Source organism: Neltuma alba, unplaced genomic scaffold, assembly GCF_004799145.2.
Source record: "Neltuma alba isolate B1F8T4 unplaced genomic scaffold, ASM479914v2 tig00011022_pilon, whole genome shotgun sequence".
NCBI classification, from domain to species: domain Eukaryota; kingdom Viridiplantae; phylum Streptophyta; class Magnoliopsida; order Fabales; family Fabaceae; genus Neltuma; species Neltuma alba.
This window is the reverse complement of record NW_021635775.1, coordinates 275,737-283,113: the sequence shown is the minus strand read 5'-3', so window position 1 is coordinate 283,113 and position 7,377 is coordinate 275,737. Positions and strand designations below refer to the sequence as shown.

Below are 7,377 nucleotides of genomic sequence, written 5' to 3'. Positions count from 1 at the left end.
ACAAAAAAATTACAGCAATGAAGAACTAAAAAGCAGACAAATAAAGAAGACGAACTTTGAAAAGAAATTAGAAGGAAAATAAACACGAGATTTAGGCCTTGTTTTTTTTTTTGGAAATATAGTTTTTTTAAAAAATAAAAAAAATATTTGGTAATTTACTTTTAGTTAAGTGTTTTTAAAAACAAAAAAACAGAAATCTGTTTTTAAAACTAAATAATTTTTAGTTGTTTTTGGTTTTTGCATTTCTTATTTTTAATGCGGAAAAATTGAGAAACCTTTTCTTCTCTACTTGATGGCTTTTCCTCCATTTAATTTAAGGATTTGAGTTCTCATCAAAACTTCACCTTCCGATCTCAATATGGTTATTTTTAAATATAATATTTTAGAACAATTATCGAAACAGATTGTTTGTTTTCAAAACTTGTTTTATGAAACAATTCTATAAAATTATTTTGAGGGGAAAAAAACACAAAACAGAAACAAATAAAGTTATTAAAATAATTTAAAAACTTCGAAAGAAAGGTCTAAAGCCATATTCTTGAATTGGGATTGTAGGAGTTAGGAATTGATTTAAAGTTAAAGGATGGTCTTAAATACTTTAAATTGCTAAGTTATGATTTTGGCTTCTAAAGAATAGGCTTGAACTGATGTCTCAAAGTTAGGAATGATTTTCAAATTATTAAGGGCAGCTGAAATTGATTTGGAATTTATTGTTTAAGGTTTGCTTGAGGGTTTTAAATGGTGGATAGAAACTTTAAATGACTAAAAGATGATGTTTAAAGATTTAAATTGTTGAAATTGAGAGCTCTGAGCTTGGAAGTTAATCGGGAATTGTTGCTTGGTATTCTTAGATGGTAAATAAGCATTCTAAGTTATTATATTTAGAGATTTAGAAATAAGAGTCTAAACATTGTTTTTGGAACTGTTTGAGATAGAAAGGTATCAAATTGAATTAAAAACAAGAGAAAGTAGCATAATAAGGTTTATTAACAGTAGTTTAATGTTGGAGAGCGTGGTGAGTTCGAAAATGTGAAGTTATATGAAATAAGTTATGAATTAATGTATAAAAATAAAATAGTATCCTAGGTGGTAAAGTCTTCAATGTGCTAAGCTATATAAATGGTAATAAGTGTTTAAAATTATTTTACTGCACTTAAAGTTATAGCTTAAGATTCTTATGTTATAATTCAAAGCAATTCTTCTTTGGCCAAGCTAGTCTGACGGGATTGGAATTGAGTTTTGCTTGGTCTAATAATTTCCATAAATTCGAAAGATAAAATTGTGTAGGATATGCTTGGGGCATTAAAATAATTCTCAAGTAAGCAAATAAGTGTAAAAAAAAAGCAGATGAGTTGAGTTAATGAAATAAAGTTTGAGATTTCGGTAGAGGTTATGTCATTAAAATATAAATATACATATACGAGAAATGTAATAGACTGTAAAGATTGAGGGGGAAAAAAAGGCATTTCAAATATTCCTAAATATAATAGATGAATGTATTGTTTTTGCCATGGTGACCAACTCCTCAACATGGGTAGAATTTCAATAAATGTTGGAATCAAAAGGGAAGTTATTTAAGTTATAAATAGAATAAGTATTAACCTACTCTTACGTGTATATAAATGTTAGGTTTTTTTTTTTTGGGCTAACAAATGTTAGGTTTTGACATTTGCTAAAACATCTCAAATTTTCTGATTTAAGAAAAACACAAAGGAAAATATATTAAAATTATTTAAAGCCTAAATATGAATTGAAAAAAATTATGGAATATTAGTTTTGAGGACTTCAGAATTTTATGAAAAATTTTATTTCTCAAAAAGTGACTTAAATAATTTTATAGTTTTTTTTAGGACAAAAATGATTTATTTTTCTAGAAAATTCAACAAAAAATAGTTAGGGATTTATATACGAGTTAGAAATTTTAGCATAATTATTTTGTGAAGTAAAGAAGCTAATTGAGGCATAAAATTCTTAAAATGAGTTGAGAACTAATTTCTAGAATTAAATGCTATTTTTTTGAAAAATTTAAAAAAATAGTTGGGAATTGATTTTTGACAGGAAATTTTTATGAAAATTATTTTAGGGGTCAAAAAAGCTATTGGATAAGAAAGGTCTGTATAAAATATTTTGGATTAATTTTTGGGGTTTATTTTACAAATTACAGAAAAATAGAAAAACGATGAAAGCGAAGACAAAAACTTGTTGAAGGGTATAATGGTCATTTCCTGACTTAAGTCATCAGCTCCGTCTTTCCCCTTCATTTGCATCTGAAACCGAGAATTGACAGAGACGAGAGGAGCAGAGGAGAAACGGGCAAAGAGAAGCGGATGATCGGAGGCCGTTTTCGAGCATGCAAGCTTGGATTCTGGACAAGGTGACCCTCCTAAACCTCCTCCCATCTTTGTTTTTTGGTATTTGTGACAGGTTGGAGTGTTGATAATGAAAGAAGTATGGGTCCTAGTGAGAGAAACTCCCCGTTAAGGCTGAAACTTGATGATGATGAAAGAGTAATGCTTGTTGATGATAATGGAATATAATTTTTAGCTTGCACATCGATTATTGTTGCTGCAAGTGAAGGGTGGCTCTATTTTGTGATAGCCGAAACAGGGATTTTTATATTTATGGTTGTGGCTTCGGTATTCCTAGGTAATCAGATAATCAATCTCAGTCCTTCTCTTATAGAAATGTAAATATGGGAGATGGAGTTGTTCTGTGATTTTCGAAACTAATCTACCTGTTCTTGGCTGTGAAGTTCGAGTTTAGTGAGAAGGATGTGTGAATGTGAAAAAAAAAATTATATAAATTCATTTGTTGTTTCTGGTTGTAGAAGTGAATTCACAGCAAATAAAAGAAAATAATTACGTAATATATGTGGTGATTTTTGTGTTGTGCTTTCTTGGTAAATGGATAGAGTAAAACATTAGATATATGTGCGCGCGCGCGCGATATAAAATAAAGGAGTAGTGGCTGTTTAATATTTGTGAATGCTAGGAAAGAACGTAAAATGATTAAATTACAGATAAAGGATGTATAAGTCATGCTTAGGAGCAATAGGATAATGATTTAAAGTATGTTTGAATGTGGGAAAATAATTTCAGATTGAGGGTGGGATTAGTTGAAGCATTATGGGGTATTAAGTAATAGGAAAGTGAATGGAAGCTGGAATTTGATTTGGTTTTGCTGATTCATGATTAGGAACTATGAGTCATGTTTAAAGGTGTTAGAGATCACTAATTGTTGGTTGAAGTATGTTTGAGTGTAAGGTTATTGGAATCATTGGAGATATAAATATATAAATGTTTATAGGCCTGTAATGCTATGAATACTCAATATATAGTTACTGTTTAGTATCTTTAGATGTTGAACAAGTATTTTAAGTTATTAAATATTTAAATTGAGTTTAGAAACTTTGAAAGAAAGGTTCAAAGTTAAAGGATGGTCTTAATTACTTTAAGTTACTAAGTTATGATTTTGAGTTCTAAAGGATAGGCTTGAACTCATGTCCTGAAGCTAGGAATAATTTTCTGACTATAAAGGGTAGATGAGATTGATTTGATATCTATAATTTGAGGATGAGATTGACTGAAATTCAAGTATGACGTTTCTAAATTTTTAGTTAGATGCCTTAATTGAAGCTAGCTTGATGTAAGATTTCAAAGTTATGGTTCAAAGGTACTTGGAGGTATTATATAAAGGTTTTAAGAAAGGATTGAGAGAGAAGCTAGAAATGAATTAATGCAAGGTGAAGTGATTTTCATGAATTGAAGAGATGGAGATATACAACAACAACAACAAAGCTTTATCCCACTAGGTAGGGTCAGCTATATGGATTGCATGACACCATTGAGCTCTATCCAAAGCCAAATCTTTGGATATATTGTTAATTGAAAGATCTCTACTCTTTTTTAGAGGACGCTATACTATTCGATCAACTCTTCTTACCTGGAAGAGATGGAGATATAAGGGAATAAAATAATAGTTACAAAATAGATATAATGGAGAGCTTTAGAGATTGAATGACGCAGATTAGAATTAAAATTAGTAGATAGTGGGTGGCCAAAGAAGATAAGTTAGGAAAATATAATGGGATAGATTGTTGATTTTTCAAAGTGTTGTGTTGAAAGTTATTTCAGAACTTACAAGAAGGGTAGTTGGAATTAATGTGGATGATTGAAAGTGTGTTTGAGGATTCAAAGATGATAGATAGATTAATAGTTATGGAGATGGAAATTGATAAACTTGGATTTGAATATACTTTGGATCTTGTATGATTTTGGGTGCTAAACTTGTATAGAGTTAAATATAGGATTATAAAGTCATTGATTGATGTCTTAAGTGTAGGGGAATTATTGTAAATGTTAAATTAGGTTTTAAGGAATTACAATGATGATTTGAGCAAGGTTTAAGGAATAATCTTCAGCCTTGGGAATTTTCCAAATTTAATTGAAAGGTTGTATGAAGTTCAAGCGACTCAGAATGATGTTCAATTAGCTATGAAATATAAATGAATATTTTTCCAAACTAAAATAAGTTATGAGTTAATGTAATATATAAAAATAATGCTTTTGACCAAGATGACTAGTTATTAAGTAAGGTAACCAATTGGAATCACAAAAGGAAGGAAAACATTTCAAAAGGCGTATTATGAATAAGAAAAGTTGTCCAAAATGACCAATTATTAAGTAAAGGTAAAATTTAAAAAAAATTGGGATTTAATGAAAGTTATTTAACTTATAAATTATAATTGGATCCAGTATTAATATATCCTTACAAATATAATAGGTTTTGATATTAGTGTTTGATTGCTGCATGTCTGTTTGTACCATATTGCTATTTTAAAGATGAGAACATCTAATCCTTTATTCCTTGCATAGATTATTTAGCTTTAGCTTTGTGTAGCTGATAGACATTGAACAATATCTGCCAGTTACTTGCACATTAATTATTCAACTTGTTTTCCTGTCATTACACATAGATGCATCACTACATTAGCTTGTAAGGTTATGTTCCACTCTGGCTTGTTTTGCATGCTTTGTGTGATCTGCATTTTTATTTGATGAAAATTACTACTACAAGGATTCTCTAGAATCTCATCCTCCCTTTCATATGATACAGCCAAAGCAAGTAGTAGTAAGGGAAAGGAGATTGCAAGAGAAGAAGATGGGCTGTGAGAAGAGTATGAATGCTTACTTCTTTTTGTACAAATATGCAGAATATTTAATTATATCTAGTAGTTGCTTGTTAAATATATATTTGTGTGTGTGTACTTTTGTATCCTCCATAGGGGAGGTGTGCTTTGTCGAGCACAGGTAAGTACCATCAACCAAGATGGTTGTTATGCTTAAATGTATTATTAGTAAGATTTCATGGTATGAAATCATTATAGGTATAATAGAATAAGTTGAAAGTAGGGTAAAATTGTGAATCACTCGTTAATTTTTTTGAAATTTTTAATTTTTAGACAATGAATTCTAATGTTACTTTTAGGTTTAACTCCTACGTTGGATTTGGTCTTTAAAAGTATGAGTTTTGAAAGGATATTTTGAAGAAAAAAATTTACCCAGTTTTTCTCGCGTCAGAAACTTGGCATTCAGTGATTCATAGACTTTATAATGACCTTATTAGTATATAAAAAATTAGGTGTTGCATTTTCCCGAGCCTGTCAAGGAATCACCAGAAAAAGAGGACAATAAGATTTGTTTTGGAAGAAAGCGTGCCAGGTAGTAGCTCTTTCCTCTCTTATGATTGTGTTTTGATCGCTATATGTTTGTCTGTGCTATAATGCTGTAGTTAAGCATGAGAACATGTAATCTTTTCTTTGTATGGATTATTTAGCCATGGCCACGAGTAGCTAATAGACAAGGGATAGTTTTGCCATTTATCTGCGCGCCATTGATTTCATCTTGTCTATCTAGTTTTGCACATAATTTGCTTTTAGGCATAGCTTGGGAGGTGTTGTTTCTTCATTGCTTGTTTTGCATGTTTTTGTTGATGTTGCATAATTATTTGATGGAAATTGTTACCACGAGGATTCTTTGAAATCTCATCCCACATTTCTTCCATATTGTACAATTAAGACCGATAACTCTAAGGGCAAGAGCATTGTGATTGAAGAAGAATGAAGGTAGAAGAAGCAGGAATGCCTACTTATATTTTATACTGATTATATATATATATATAGGTTATATGTAAATATATATTTTGACAAGGTGTATTTACTTGCATGTGTGTGTGTAATATATATGTATTCCCTCCGTTAGGAGGAGGAAATTAATAGCTGGAGATAGACAAGTGCTATAGACTGAGGTGGTATCTATACAAGCGTATGATATTACTACCTCCTGTCCTAATTAGGACCGGAGGTCGTAATTAGGACCAAAGGTAGTAATTTCTAACTCTTGTTATGATGATAACAATGGATGTCAGTTAAAGCAAGTTAGAAATCAGGGCAATAAATATTAAGCTTTGCAGCTCATTATAGATTTAATTATATTTAGTGGATAGTTATAAGTAGTGAAGATTGGTTCAATTGAAGTTATGCTTGAGCCCAAGTCTTAAGATAATTTTACCAATTTTGAGAAATGGTTAAATCAAATACTTGAACCACTAAACATGTTAGAGTAAAAGTAAGCTTTCAAAACGTTAAAATTTTTTCAGAAAATTACATTCCTTATATAGGATCAAACCCTGAGTTTGAGAGAAGTTTTTAGAATGATTTAATAAAAGAGATCCATGATCAAACCTGACTTAGTGGTTCAATGTTAATTAAAATAATCCTACTAGTGTAATTAACTAAGGTGTTACATGGCTAGGTACAAGTATTCTTCTACTAGAGAAAATCCCGTTCAATTCAATGTATGATACTATATATGGGCACATCTTTCAACAAGGATTTGAATATTAGTTCACTATGTTATGAGGGACTAACTCTTTCTATTATATCAATATTAACGTTACCAACAAAGTGTTGGTCTAGCAGTTTAAGGCCGTACTAGATCCTTTTGAGTTTCGGGTTCAATTACCAGAGGATACATCTTTGTAGGGAGGGATAGCCACATATCGAACGATAATATATATCAGTATTATGGCTGAATGTTACGACTTATGTCAAATTTTACCCAATCATGAAAGCCTTGCTAATTTAATACAAGAGGCTGTTCAAAACAAACGCTTGTAGGTGGTAACGTCGTTTTTTCCTGTTTAATTTATTATTATTTAAGTTGACTACAACAAAATTCCTTGCCACTTCGTATTTATACACATATAATATTTTTTTGGGGTCAAAATAGACATATTATATGTAAAACTTAGGAATAAGTTTTTTTTTTTTAATTTCTTAAATTTGTTTTGATTATCAATTTGATTCTTGAACTTTAA

General features: G+C 30.2%; 1 long non-coding RNA gene across 1 annotated transcript; it reads left to right on the top strand.

Annotated features, from left to right (window-relative positions):
* Positions 1 to 2,269: 2,269 nt before the first annotated feature.
* LOC114760799 (uncharacterized) lies at positions 2,270 to 6,529 on the top strand. Its single transcript, XR_003742089.1, has 3 exons — positions 2,270 to 2,374; positions 5,116 to 5,176; positions 5,641 to 6,529. It is a non-coding gene; the product is annotated as an uncharacterized LOC114760799 (long non-coding RNA).
* Positions 6,530 to 7,377: the final 848 nt, after the last annotated feature.